General features: G+C 51.9%; 1 pseudogene; it reads left to right on the forward strand.

The window, feature by feature from the left end:
* Positions 1-283: 283 nt before the first annotated feature.
* On the forward strand, positions 284-4,768 carry LOC119273112 (annotated as a pseudogene).
* The last annotated feature ends 11,089 nt before the right edge of the window (positions 4,769-15,857 follow it).

Raw genomic sequence — 15,857 nt, forward strand, 5'->3', positions numbered from 1 at the left:
TCCATAAAATAATCGTCAAATTGCGGTTCGGGGTCAGAAAATCTGCACAAGCAGACCCCGCATCCCGTCCCGACCCGCAAATACTTTTCGGGGCGCGGCAAATCTTCTCTCCCAACCTCTATCTTCACGGGCTGGGAGGCCGACCCGAGCTCAACCCCTATCCCGCACGAGATTTGGCGGGAGGGACATTTTCGCGCGGCCCTTCCCGCTCTCCGCACCCTCCGCCACCATTGCCCCTAGTCTGCAAGCTCCGGCTGCTCCTCCCCGGCCGTGTGTCGCCGCCATGGACGACCCCCTGATGTCCCCCGTCACCGTCGAGGTCGAGCACGTCCCTTCCGCTCAGGCGGATCTCGTCGCCGGCCATGTTGGCCCCGCCGCCGTTGCCCAAGCCCACGCCGCGCCTGCCCGCAAGCGGCAGGGCAACGTGGTCGTGCAGGGCGGCAATCCGGCCGCCCACGCCGCGATGGCCCGCGCTCCGGGCGCCAACGCGGCAGCGCGATCCCGGCCGGCGGCGGAGAAGGTCAGCAAGGTCGCGGGCGTAAAGCGGAGGAAGGTTCCGGCTTCAAAGAAGTCATCTTCTTCAACCTCTCGCTCCATCCCGCCGCAGGGAGGTGCTCCGGCGATGCCGTTCAACGGTGCCACTCCCCCCGCGAGCGAGGTGTTCGACGAAATGGCCGGAAGGTATGCGCCTTCGGTCTTGGTGATTCCCTTTCATTTTCACCATTATTCTCGATAGCGCGTGACTTGTTATCGTTCGCTATAGCGGTGGTTCGAACAATGCAACAACCGAGTTCGTGAACTTGTTGGACATGAACACGGTTGACATTTATCAAGCCCCTTTCGAACCATTCGAGTACAATGAAACGGAGGGCGGCGTGGGTGATCATGGTTGTGCGGACAAATTGGAGGAGATCGAAGCGGAAGCGTTTGAGCAATCGCAAGCAAAAACAGGGAAAAGCATAAGATCGAAGAACTACACGATCTTGGAAGATCAAGTTTTGATTCAAGCATGGAGTGCGGTGTCTCTTGATGCATGCACGGGTACATCTCAAACTTCCAAGAGATATTGGCAAATGATCGAAGATCAATACTTCCGCATTATGGCAAAGTATCCCAATAGGACTCCACGCACATTTCGATCGCTTCAAGGGCGTTGGGAGAACATCAAGCCTATGTGCAGACTTGGGCAGCTTGCGTGGAGCAAGTATGCAATGCACCTCCAAGTGGCACTGTGGAGTCCGACTATGTGAGTTTGTTTTGCCTTTGTTCAAATTGTGCATCATCATATTGCATCATGAGAAATGATTGGATCACTTTGTTCACATTGTGTAGGACAAGATTGCTCAACATAGATACAAGGACATGGAAGCTTCAGAAGGCAAAATTTTCAAACTAGAGTATTGTTGGGAGTTGCTCCAAAAGTGCGAGAAGTGGAAGTTGATCGACAAAGAATCCCCACCAAAAAGAGACTCACTTACAAACATGGATGAAGATGAGGATGATGATGGCCCAAGAAATTTGCACAAGCCCGATGGTGACAAGAAGACCAACAGGAGAAGATGAAGAGAGAACAAGAAGCATCAAGCTTGAGGGAGAAGATTGATGCCATGTTTTTTTAGAAAAGGAGGATGACCCCCGGTCTCTGCATCTGGGAGATGCATATGGCCACTTTATTGATTATTCTCGAGGACCTTACAAAATATTACAACAATGTGCCTGAATCCACCATCTTGGCAACATATGCCGCTACTCCTATCCAAAATGATGAAGGGGTGCTAGCTGGGCCACTACCCAGACCACTCACCTAAGCCTAACATCAAAAGCCGGAAGCCGAAACACATTCGGAAGCCCCAGCCGAGCCACATACCGGGTCTGGGGCACAATCCGGTCAGACGCACTCGTGTCGTCGCCGCCATCTTCCACAGGTCCGTCTTCAGATCAAATTGAGGCTTCTACCTTGTGTGGCCACTCAGCCATTGACATCACCACGAACCAGACAGCTTCGCCCTCCTGCGCGAGTCCATCGCCACACATCGGACGCCGAATCTCCACTGCGCTGCGCCGCCGAGATACGCCGCCATCAATGAGTAGGATGAAGCACCGCTCCGTCGAGACCGGTAGGGCTGCTGAAGACCAATCCACCGCCAAGCAACCAAAGCATCACATCCACCCCAAGCTCACCACGAACGACACCCTCAAGAGGGTGACGACGTCCGGAGCGCCGCTGTCGCTCGATCCGGCAAGGATTTGGGCTTTCGCTCGGCATACGAGCTGGGTGGAAGGAAGAGGGGAAGGAGGCAACCTGGACGGCGCCTACAAGAAGGGTACGGCGCCCTCGGGCGTCGCCGCCGTCATGACCAGCACTGCTGGCCTGGGATTTCTCCGGAGCCATCTCCCACCTCCAGCCGCCAAACAGGTACAACTTCAAATTGATGCCATGTTGCAATCCAACGAGTCGATGTTGTTGAAATCGTTGGAGATCAAGAAAGAGTTGGCCGAGAAGAAGGTGAAGGAGAAGCAAGAAAAGTGGCAGTTGCTCAAGGAAGAGGGGCTGCCCAAAGCTGCCATCGAGGAGAGAAGAGCACGCGCCGCCGAAAACAAATCTATGTCCATGTTGCTCGCCGAAGAGGACAAGATCATGTCAATGAATCGCAATGACATGGACGACCTCACCAAAACATGGCATGATATGGCAAGGAGAGAAATCTTGAAGAGAAGAATGGTGGCGTCGGCCGGTCCGTGCTACAGCTCCGGTGATGTTTTCTCCGCTCCATATGGTGGCAATGTGGATGATTTCGGTGCGGAAGTTGGAACAAGTGCTGGAGGTGGATTCGGTGGCGCCGATGAAATCCAAGGTGGACCCGATGGCGCCAGTGAAGATCGATCCAGATGATGCCGGACATGGGCGCAAACCTTTTGCAGGGCCCTTTTTTGCGTTAGCTGTAATGAACTTGGCTTCTATTTGAGCGTAAAACTGTTTATGTCATTTGAATTTGAACTTGTTTGTGAAATCCTATGTCAAATGCAAGATTTGCAATTTATCTGTTTGCGGGTCGTCACGGTTGTGTCCGAACAGAACCCGCATAGCCGACTCGTAAAAAAACATATTCCGCGAATATACTTTTTTACGGATCCGTTTGAGGGTCTACATCTGTGCCAGCCCGCGCCGACTCGCAAAATCAGTTTTGCATGAACTGCAAACGCGTTTTGCGGGCCGACGTTTTGCGGGGTCCACTAGAGTTGCTCTTAGGGTCCTCAAGTAGGCGGGTGCTCAAGCGGCCATCGTCGTAGGTGTGGATGGTGCAGGCCATTTTCACCTTGTGCTAGCTAGCTCCGGTGCATGGGAGGCTTTGTTCACCGTATAGTAAAATTTTAAAGTGCTAACAGGAAATGAAAGCACCACGTCGCTTGCTTGCTTGAAAGTTACGCACCACGAGGACGGTGGTTGGTCACTATTGCAGATGGGCCGTTGTACTACATCCACTTCCTCCCCTATTGCAAGTCCCTATCTCTTGCTGAATTGAAACAACACGCCGTGCATAAATCCCTTGCTGAAGTGTAAATGCGACTCGTAATGGAGTAGGGTGTTTCCGTGTCCAGGCTCATCTGCACCCGGTTAGAAAAAATTCAAATCAAATTCAAAAAATTCCAATTATTTTTGCGTGGTAGAAAATGTGATCCGTGAGGCCCGCTTCAAATTTCAAGTCATTTGGACTTCTGAACAGCTCTCAGCAAAAAAAGACAAATCGGATGAAAACAGTACATGAACATTAAACATTTTTACAGACCCTTAATTTGTCTTTTTTGCTGAAAGCTTCTCAGATGTCTAAATAATTTCAAAATTGGAGCGGACCTCACCTAACAAATTATCTCCCGCACAAAAAATTGGAGTTTTCTGAATTTTCTACTATTTGTTTTGATTTTTTCGTCAGCGGGATGCATAGAGCTCGGGTGCAGAGATGAATTTTCCGTCGTAACGCACGTACACATACCTGCTTCCGCGGCCAAACGCATAATAAATACTTCCTCCATGTCAAAATAAGTGACTCAATTTTATACTAACTTTCTATTAAAATTAATATAAAGTTGAGTCACTTATTTAGAGACGAAAGTTAGTACAAATTTGAGTCACTTATTTTAGAACGGAGAAAGTAGTAACCTACGCAAGGCACATACTACAGCCAAGCCCACACACGCATCACAGCAGCAAAGCACCGACTACTCAGAAGAAAAACCATAGCCTCTGCGGCGCTCTTGGTCCTCCTCGCCTTGGCCATCATGCAGCCACAGACCGCGTCATCCGAGAAGGAGACACACTTTAAGGTGTATTGGCACGACGTGACGAGCGGACTAACGTAGGCGCTGGTAACGTGCGCGGCCACGACCAACACCTCAAAATAGCCTTCGGCGTTGTGGTGGTCATCGACAACCCGCTCACCGAGGGGCCCAGCCTCAACTCATCAGGCTCATGGGCACATATCTCGCCGTCGGCAAGGACCAGCTAGTGATGCTCATTTGCCTCAAAAGAAAAAAAAAGCTAGTGTTGCTCATGCACATGAACTTTGTCTTCACCGCCGGGAAGTACAATGGCCGCAGTGTCGTCATTATTGGTCGCAATGTCGCGTTCACCAAGGCCCGTGAGATGACTGTCGTCGGCGGTACCGGCATCTTCAGGTGGGCTCACGGGTACGCGCAGGCAAGGACGCACACCATAGTTCTCAAGGCCGACGACGCCACCGTCGAGTACAACATATTCATCAGGCACTAGTCTCGGCCATAGCCCACCGTACTTAAATATACCATGAGTAGGAGTTGTATATCCAAGCCGTAGTTATATATTTGTTTACAAGCAAAAAAATCCGTGCGTTGCAACGGAAGAAAAAATAACACACGTTCTTAACCCAATAATCATGACTTAAGACCCTAACAGGTTCACATCCTTCATTTTCACATGGCATCACATTTGTGTTGCCGACGGTAGCCTCAGTGCTCACAAAATGAAAACGCGTTTGAATGTGGCCAGTCCTAAGGCGTCTCTCATCTCTCTCTCTCATCGCTCTCATCTCTCTCTCTCTCTCTCTCACACACACACACACACACACACTCATAATAAGATGAGAAATATGTTGTTTTCTTCGCGAGGTTTTTCAGATGTTTGCATGTGTTATTATCGATGTTTTCTTTTATCTCAATCTGGTTCTAATGGGTGTTTATTTGCAATTCAGATCGCCCCTGGTACGAAAGAAAAACGGATCATGCACTACATATTAAGTTTGCACTAAAAATAATAGTTTAGAAATATTTAACAGCTAAAAATAATTTATTAATCAAATTTCATATATAACATGTTAGAATCGGAGTTACGGTTTAAAAGATATGTATAATTTTGTTTTAGATAAACCGCGGATTGATTAACCGGATAGTTAGGGGGTTTTCTGTTAAAACAAGAAAAGATTGGGCTGACTTAAATACGGACAGCGGGTTGATTAGTATAAAAGTCAGGGGTTTTGTGTAAAATGCGAAAAACAATTCGTTCCCACTTAAAGATGGAGTGCGAGTTAATTAACAGAAAAGGCAGGGGGTTTTATGTAAAAAGAGGCGATGGACGACCAGCATTTCTTTCGGACAATCTTTCTCAGAATTTGTATTTTACATGCGCATTTTCTAGTATTTTATAAAATTCAAAAAATATTTAAATTTCTAAATGTGTTTAACCTCAGCCCTTCTAGTCACATTTTCCATCATTCAAACCTAACTGAAAAAAGATATCCTCGCATCAATTTTCCCTGGTTCCCCTCACTGTTTTTTGTTTTCTGTTTTCGGTTCTTGAATATGTGTGGGATTTCCTGTCCCTTAAAGCCCACTAAGAATTTTCTTTACAAACTAACTTGGCGCTGCTTTCCCGTGGGCTGAAAATTGTTTGTTAAATCTAGACCATTATAGTCCAATTCACAATAGATCATTCACCTATATTTTTTTCTAAAAAAACCTATATTCTTTTTTCCTAATAAAACCTATAATCTATTCTGTTTCTCAAACAATAAACCTATATTCTACTTTTTTAGGTGGGAAATGCTTAGAGATTCCAGTATAGTAATCTTTATTTCTACCTATTATTAAACGTCTTCGTACGTAATAGCCCGCAACTGAAAAAGGGTTTCGCCCCGCTTTATATATAAAGCAACAACTACCAACAAATGGAGCCGATACAAACCACACCACACCACACCACATGAGACACACACTCACCCGGGGGCTACAACAACACCACACTGACAAACTCGACATAGACTATAATAGAAGACAATAAGAATCACTACGGAGTCGCTAGTGCCCTTACGGTGAGATACCATGAAGAGGTGAAGATATGAATCAACGAAACCGTGCGTTCCAAGACGGTGCCGTAGCGCCGCCACTGCCTGATCCAGAGATCGGATTTTCACGACAGGAGGGAGCAACCATAATGGAGACTCTAGGAAGATGACAACGCCCAATGGCGCCGCCTTTGTCGGTCTTGCCTAGACTAGACAGGGTTTTAACCCTGGTAAGCATACTCCGCCTTCAACTGTGGTGGAGCCAGGCACAAGGGCCACAACCGAACACCACCACAGGATGATGAAGCGCCAGCCACCACACCACCAACGCGGCCATGGCCGCTAGCCACCCGCACCTGAGCTGTGGCCTCAGCCCACGAGCACTGCGGCTCCCACCACCCGAGCCGCCGCTTAGGAATGCCCAAAGGTCCTCCATGGCTATAGGAAGTGAACCAACTAGCAAGCTCCGACTGCTGACAGAGCCGCTAGCGACCGAAATGACCAAATCGACCACGGAGCAACCAGGTCAGAGAAGAGGTGGGGCGGAAGCGGATTACGTCGACGTCCAACACCCCAGCCGGTGACAGGTGGCCTAACCGCATCGACGCCACCCATCTTTCCCACCACCTCTCCGAACATCACCCCTCACGCCCAACCCAGGCTCCCTGCCTGGATCTGCACCTCGCCCAAACCGTCCGCCCGCTCAACGGCGCGAGGATCCGGACCGGTCACAACCTGCATCCACGAGAGATATCCAGGAGCATCCACAAGAGAGATCAAGGACCATCCACAAAGGTCGCACGCAGACGAGCTGATGCCGGAGAGCCCAGCCGCCGCTGCGCCACGGCATGCACACCACCATGAGCCACACCATGCCAACGCAACGCACCGCCGCCGTGAGCCAACCCAGGCCACCACCATGGGCTATACCTTCAGCCGGACTCCTGGACTCCCACCATGCCGTGGTAACTGAGGGAGTCCTGGATTAGGGGGTGTTCGGGTAGCCGGACTATACCTTCAGCCGGACTCCTGGACTATGAAGATACAAGATTGAAGACTTCGTCCCGTGTCCGGATGGGACTTTCCTTGGCGTAGAAGGCAAGCTTGGCGATGCGGATATTCAAGATCTCCTACCATTGTAACCGACTCTGTGTAACCCTAACCCTATCCGGTGTCTATATAAACCGGAGGGTTGTAGTCCGTAGGCAATCAACTCCATATACAACAATCATACCATAGGCTAGCTTCTAGGGTTTAGCCTCCTTGATCTTGTGGTAGATCTACTCTTGTACTACCCATATCATCAATATTAATCAAGCAGGACGTAGGGTTTTACCTCCATCAAGAGGGCCCGAACCTGGGTAAAACATCGTGTTCCCTGCCTCCTGTTACCATCCGGCCTAGACGCACAGTTCGGGACCCCCTACCCGAGATCCGCCGGTTTTGACACCGACATTGGTGCTTTCATTGAGAGTTCCTCTGTGTCGTCGCCTTTACGCCCGATGGCTCCTTTGATCATCAACAATGATGCGGTCCAGGGTGAGACTTTTCTCCCCGGACAGATCTTCGCTCTGCGGGCCAATTCGCTCGGCCACCTGGAGCAGATCGAAAGCTACGCCCCTGGCCATCAAGTCAGGTTCGGAAGCTTAAACTACACGGCTGACATCCACGGAGACTTGATCTTCGACGGGCTCGAGCCACGGCCAAGCGCGCCGCACTATCTCGAGGGGCATGATCTAGCTCTGCCCCCGGACAGTGTCCTGGAGGCCGCACACGCATCGGTTCCGACCCCTAACTCAGAGCCTATTGCGCCAATCGAGGATGAGCGATTGGACGTCACCTCGGGGGCTGCGATCCCGAAAGCGATCGAGCCGAACGCTAGCCCCGCACTCTGCACGACCCGTGACTCCGAGGATCCGGACTCCTCCCCGGACTCCGAACCCCCCGCGCCCCTGCCAATCGAATCCGACTGGGCGCCGATAATGGAGTTCACCGCCGCAGACATCTTTCAGCATTCGCCTTTTGGCGACATCCTGAATTCTCTTAAGTCTCTCTCTTTATCAGGAGAGCCCTGGCCGGACTATGGTCAGCGAGGGTGGGATACGGACGATGAGGAAATTCAAAGCCCACCCACCACCCACTTTGTAGCCACTTTCGACGATCTAACCGACATGCTTGACTTCAGCTCCGAAGACATCGACGGCATGGACGACGATGTAGGAGACGAACAGGAACCAGCACCTGTAGGGCGCTGGAAGGCCACCTCGTCATATGACATATATATGGTGGATACTCCAAAAGATGGAGATGGCGATGGAACAGTGGGGGATGACGCCCCCAAGAAACAGCCAAAGCGCCGGCGTCAGCGGCGCCGCTCTAAATCCCGCCAAAGCAAAAACGGTGATTCCGGCACGGGAGATAATACTACCCCGGACAGCGCCGAAGAACACCCACCTCAGCAAGATTCAACACAGGAAGATGGAGAAGCCAGCCCTCATGAGAGAGCGGCAGACCGAGAGGTCGAGGATGATAACTATACGCCTCCCTCCAAAGATGAGGCAAGCCTTGATGACGACGAATTCGTCATACCATCAGACCCCGCCGAACAAGAGCGTTTTAAACGCAGGCTTTTAGCCATGGCAAGCAGCCTCAAGAAAAAGCAGCAACAGCTTAGAGCTGCCCAAGATTTGCTAGCTGACAGATGGACTGAAGTCCTTGCGGCCGAAGAGTATGAACTCGAACGCCCCTCCAAGAGTTACCCGAAGCGCAGGCCGCTACCCCGATCAGAGGAGGAAGCACCTACATCACCAGCGCATGACATGGCAGACCGGCCTCCTCGCGGCCGCGACAGAGAGGCCTCTCGGCCCTCCACCCAAGCCATGCCCCGACGCCGCTCAACTAAGGCACGGGAAAATGCGCCCGACCTGCGAGACATACTGGAGGATAAGGCAAGACAAACAAGATCGATCTACGGATCACGCAGGCGCCCTACGGCATGTGACAATGATCTTCACTCCGGATTCAACAAATCCGGCCGGGCCAAACACAACAGACATAGATCTTCCGAGCTACGTCGTGATATAGCCCAGTACAGAGGCGCCGCACACCCGCTATGCTTCACGAATGAAGTAATGGATCATAAAATCCCAGAGGGTTTCAAACCCGTAAACATCGAATCATACGATGGAACAACAGATCCGGCGGTATGGATCGAGGATTATCTCCTTCACATCCACATGGCACGCGGCGATGATCTACACGCCATCAAATACCTCCTGCTCAAACTTAAAGGACCAGCCCGACATTGGCTTAACAGCTTGCCAGCAGACTCAATCAGTTCTTGGGAGGACCTGGAAGCCGCATTCCTCGACAACTTCCAGGGCACTTACGTGCGACCGCCGGATGCCGACGACTTAAGCCACATAATTCAGCAGCCAGAGGAATCGGCCAGACAATTCTGGACACGGTTCCTAACAAAGAAAAACCAGATAGTCGACTATCCGGACGCAGAGACCCTAGCAGCCTTCAAGCACAACATCCGCGACGAGTGGTTTGCTCGGCACCTGGGACAGGAAAAGCCGAAATCCATGGCAGCCCTCACGACACTCATGACCCGCTTTTGCACGGGAGAAGACAGCTGGCTAGCTCGCAATAACAACTTATCAAAGAACCCTGGTAATTCGGTTACCAAGGACAAAAGTGGCAGGACACGTCGGAATAAGCAAAAACGCCGCGTTAATAGCGACAGCAATGAAGACACGGCAGTCAATGCCGGATTCAAAGGCTATAAATCCGGTCAGCGGAAAAAGCCATTCAAAAAGAATACTCAGGGCCCGTCCAGTTTGGACCGAATACTCGATCGCTTGTGCCAGATACATGGCACCCCCGAAAGGCCAGCCAATCACACTAACAGGGATTGTTGGGTGTTCAAGCAGGCAGACAAGTTAAGGGCCGAAAACAGAGACAAGGGGCTGCACAACGACGACGAGGAGCCCAAGCCGCCGAACAACAATGGACAGAAGGGCTTTCCCCCACAAGTGCGGACAGTGAACATGATATACGCAACCCACATTCCCAAGTGGGAGCGGAAGCGTGCGCTACGGGACGTATACGCGATAGAGCCAGTCGCCCCAAAGTTCAACCCATGGTCCTCCTGCCCGATCACTTTTGATCGAAGGGACCATCCCACTAGCATCCCCGTCATGGCGGCTTCGCCACATTGGTTCTCGACCCAATCATCGACGGATTTCATCTCATAAGAGTCCTTATGGACGGCGGCAGTAGCCTGAACCTGCTTTATCAGGATACAATGCGGAAAATGGGCATAGATCCCTCAAGGATTAAGCCCACAAGAACGACCTTTAAAGGCGTTATACCAGGTGTAGAAGCCAACTGTACAAGCTCAGTAACACTTGACGTGGTCTTCGGATCCTCGGATAATTTCCGAAGCGAAGAGTTAATCTTCGATACAGTCCCATTTTGCAGTGGCTATCACGCCCTGCTCGGACGAACCTCATTCGCAAAGTTCAATGCGGTGCCGCACTACGCACATCTCAAGCTCAAGATGCCAGGCCCTCAAGGAGTAATTACAGTCAACGGAAACACCGAACGCTCCCTCCGTACGGAGGAGCATACGGCGGCTCTCGCAGCGGAGGTACAAAGTAGCCTTCTCAGGCAATTCTCCAGTCCGGCCATTAAAAAGCCAGACACTGCCAAGCGCGCCCAGAGTAACCCACAGCAGGACAGCCTGGCACACTCTGAGCAAGCGTAGCAATGCGGCCCCAACCCCAGCTTTCGCGACATAGCGAAACCAGTACCTCGCGTACATAAATACGCCCTTGAAATACCATGGGCACAGGGGAAGGGGCACAATAACGGCACGCCCAAAATACGGCTTAAAACATACTAGGGGCTGCCGGATTCTTTTTTTAATTTTTTCTTACTTTCAGGACTCCATACTTTGGACGACCTGTTCGGCAATTCGACTGCCGCACAAACGATGCAAGATCCAGGGAGGCAGACAAGCCATGCCGCATTATGGAACTCCCACGTGGTCTCTGTTACGAGCGGTATACCTGTTTTAAATACAATTCCGCGGCCTGCCCCTGGTCAGGACATACTGAATAGTCCAATATCTTTTGCTTACCGCACTATTTGTATCGTTCGGCTTTGATAAATAGACTCTCTATAAACAATGCTTAGCTTCTTGTCTATTTTTGCATTATCTTCTTTTCACATTTATGTTTATTAAATGACATGATTGCACCCGTACACCATGGTACGGCAAACACGCCAGGGGCTTCAGTACCCCTCATAATGGTGTGAGAAGTCCGTACACTTTCACAAGTGCGGCACCCCGAACTTATAGCACTATATGCATCGGCTCCAAATCATGATTTGGGTCAATAGTTGGGTTTGCCCGGCTCCTATGTTTTGGTGCCTTACGTTCCGCTCTATCGGCTAAGGTAGCACTAGGAGAACCACTGCGATTGTGCCCCGGTTCAGCTGGGTTAAGCACCTCAGTGGAGAAAGCTAAAACTGACTGTCATGATGAGGCGAGAGACCGGTCGCTATTCGGGAGGTTTTTCGAGTCCCTAAAGACTTATGCCGCTTCGAGCGAGGAGCTGGCTTTGTCCGGCCAAGGCGTGGATAACGCCTCGAACTCGGTCTTCCGAACTAGGGGCTTCACCGAAATTTAAAATTATAGAGTTCTATGGCTAAGTGAGAGTGTTCAAGCATTATAGTCCGATTGCCTGGTTCGTTGTGCTGAGCGCCTCCCTCGAAGGACCCAACTATGGGAAAAAGAGCGCTCAGGTTTATCCCGAACACCCCAGCACTAGTGGCACGGGGGCAGAAGCCGACGACTGGCCATCTCTCAATTTTGATAAACGGCCACACAGAAAGTAATATTTTAAATTCAATAAGCATTGCTTAGCGCATATGAACAAGTTTTCATCGCACAGGATAAACACGAGCGAGTTCATTCAAATATCACATCCTTGGTACATTCATCCGCCACAAGGCGGGCACCTGCAAGAACATCCTTGTATTAGTTCTCGGGCTTGCGATGCTCCTTCCCCGGCGGCGGCCCGTCCTTCACAAGCTTCTCACCGTCCAGCTTACCCCAGTGCACCTTTGCACGGGCAAGGGCCCGACGGGCACCTTCGATGTAGACGGAGCGCTTGATGACCTTGAGCCTCGGACAGGCCTCCACCAGCCGCCGCACCAGCCCGAAACAGCTCCCAGGCAGGGCCTCTCTGGGCCACAGCCGAACTATGAAGCCCTTCATGGCCTGTTCGGCCGCCTTGTGGAGCTCGACCAACTGTTTCAGCTGGTCGCTCAAGGGCACAGGGTGTCCGGCCTCAGAATACTGAGACCAGAACACCTTCTCCGTCGAGCTGCCCTCTTCAGCTCGGTAGAATGCGGCGGTGTTGGATACGCTGCGGGGAAGATCTGCAAATGCCCCTAGAGAGCTCCGGATTCGGGTAAGTAACAAGTAGTTTACTTTTATATTTCTGCTTTGCATAAAGAATGCCTTACCCGCTGCTATCTTCCTCATCTCCTTCAACTCTCGGAGGGCCTTTTGGGCTTCGGCCTTGGCAGACTTGGCAGTCTCAAGGGCCATCGCGAGCTCAGATGCTTGCGCCTTTGACTCAAGCTCCAAACTCTCATGTTTTTTCATGAGAGCCTGAAGCTCTTGCTGCACCTCGCCGACCTGAGCCCCAAGTCTGTCTCGCTCGGCGCGCTCCGCGGCCGTTTTCTTTTCGGCCTCAGACAGCGCCTGCTTAAGGGTCGCCACTTCAGTCGTGGCCCCTACAATAAGCAGTACAATCCTGTTATCTTTTTTGCAATCATGCCTTTCTATAGGCACTTTTTCTGTAAGGTATTTCTTACCTTCTTTCTCCTCGAGCTGCCGCTTGGCAAGGCCGAGCTCTTGCTCGGTCCGCTCGAGGTCCTGCTTCAGGACACCCACCTCCGCAGTCAGTGCGGCGGTGGATAGCAGCGAAGCCTGCATACGCATATTGAATCTTTTTGTTAGACTCTTGCGAAATTTAATAGATCCTCTATTCGGCTTTTCTTTCCGAACGCCAAACAGAGCATCAGGGGCTACTGTCTATGCGGTAATATTTTTACATATTTTTACTTACCTCGAAGCCTGTTAGAAGGCTAGCGCAAGCTTCAGTCAGTCCGCTCTTGGCGGACTGAACCTTCTGGATCACCGTACTCATAATAGTACGGTGCCCCTCATCGATGGAGGCGCCATCAAGCACCTCCAGCAGATTGTCCGGCACCTCTGGTTGGACGGAGGCCACCGGCTCAGAAGGCTTGCTCCTCTTGGAAGGAGTTCGCCTACCGCAGTCCGGAACTGTGGAAGATTCCGGCGCGATGTCCGGCACAAAGCCGGACTTGGAGCCCTGGGGGGCCTTATCCCCTTCACTCCTGGAGTCCGGGAGGTTGCCTTGCGGCTCCTCCGGGACCACCTCCTCCTGCCCCGGAGCTTGTCACGACGCCCCTTCAGCGTCATCTGCAGTGCGGGGGGAGACAGTGGGCGGAATTGAGTTCATGTCCGATGAGTCCAGGGAGCCGCTCGACGATTCGTTGAATTCGTCCTGGGGCGGGCTGCATAATTACGTTCGACATTAGGGAAAGCTGTGCGACAAAGGAACATCATGAGTTACTCTAATGTTCGAACTTACGATTTCGCCGGACGCTTGGCCCTGTTTGGCCACTCCTCTCTGCCCTCTTCGGCGTCGGGGGAGTAGTCCGGTGGAGGGGTCTTCCTTTTCGTAGACCCCTCGGCCTCTCCCGTTGGGGCGGCCTTCCTCTTCTCTCCTCCCTCCGCTGGGGGGAGAGTTTTCTTCTTCCTCCTCCTCGTTTTCACGGGAAGAGGGCGTCTCGGACTCGTCGGATGACGAGTCCGACACCACCACGTTGCGGGCACTCTTTCGAGTCCCCGTGGTCTTCTTCTTCTTGGCCTTCTTCTCCAGCACCACATAAGGCGCCGGAACTAGCAGCTTCACTAGTAGAGCTGGGGCTGGGTCTTCGGGCAGTGGAGCCGGATAGTTAATCGGTCCGGATATCGCCCGCCAAGCCTGTCAAAGGTAAGGGAGTTTAGATCCCGCATAGAGTCAAACTATGAAGAAAGCTTAACATCCTATAAAAGGTGAAGATAGCTTACCTCACTAGCGTGACGCTGCGAGCTGTATCCGCGGTCCTCGGAAGCGGATGCGGGAGCCTCGGCGCCCTTGAATAGCACCTTCCAGGCATCTTCGTACGTCGTGTCGAAGAGCCTGCTAAGGGTTTGGTGTTGCGCCGGGTCGAACTCCCACAGATTAAAATCCCGTTGTTGGCACGGGAGGATCTGGCGGACAAGCATAACCTAGATTATATTAACAAGCCGAATTGGCTTGTTCACCAGGGACTGGATGCACGTTTGCAATCCGGTCACCTCTTTTTCGTCACCCCACGACAGGCCCATCTCTTTCCAGGACATAAGCTGCGTGGGGGGTCCGGATCGGAACTCGGGGGCTGCGGTCCATTTCGGATCGCGTGGCTCGATGATGTAAAACCACCCGGATTGCCACCCCTTTAGGGTCTCCACAAAAGAGCCCTCGAACCATAGGACGTTGGCCATCTTGCCTGCCATGGCGCCTCCGCACTCCGCCTGGCTGCTGCACACCACCTTGGGCTTGACGTTGAAGGTCTTGAGCCAGAGGCCGAAATGAGGGTGGACGTGGAGGAAAGCCTCGCACACGACGATAAACGCCGAGATGTTGAGGATGAAGTTCGGGGCCAGATCGTGGAAATCCAGGCCGTAATAGAACATGAGCCCCCGGACAAATGGGTGGAGTGGAAAACCCAGTCCGCGGAGGAAGTGGGGGAGAAATACTACCCTCTCATGGGGCCTTGGGGTGGGGAGAAGCTGCCCCTTTTCGGGAAGCCGGTGCGCGATGTCCTTGGACAAGTATTCGGCCTTCCTTAGCTTCTTGACTTGGCCCTCCATAGCGGAGGAGACCATCCACTTGCCTCCCGCTCCGGACATTGCTGGAGAAGGTTGAGGTGGGAAGTGCGGGCTTGGGCGCTGGAGCTCGAGTGCGCAGGAGATGGATAGGCAAAGGAGGAAGAAGGCGTAGGTAAAAAGGTGGATCCTTATCACCTTATATGGGCGGATACGGTTGTGCGTCCCCACTAGCCTAGTAAAACTCGCTTGCCTCCCAAGCACCGTGATAAATGGCGCGGTTGGGTTACCCACGTCCGTATTGATGAGAATCCCGTAAAGGGGGTACATGATCTCTGCTTTGACAAGACGTGCCAAGGAAACCGCCTCGCAAAACATGCGGAGGTGGAAAAGTAAAAACGATTCGAGTAAAGGACTTGGCCGTAGTGTGATGACACACTGCGGAATACGTCAACAGTTTTGATTTGTGTTAATATTATTCTCTCTATGGCGATATGTGGAAGCTTATTTTGCAGAGCCGGACATTACTCTTGGTGTTTACAATCTTCTATGAAGGACTTGGAGGAGGAACCCGCCTTGCAATG

The sequence above is a fragment of the Triticum dicoccoides genome, chromosome 3A (assembly GCF_002162155.2).
Source record: "Triticum dicoccoides isolate Atlit2015 ecotype Zavitan chromosome 3A, WEW_v2.0, whole genome shotgun sequence".
Classification (NCBI taxonomy): domain Eukaryota; kingdom Viridiplantae; phylum Streptophyta; class Magnoliopsida; order Poales; family Poaceae; genus Triticum; species Triticum dicoccoides.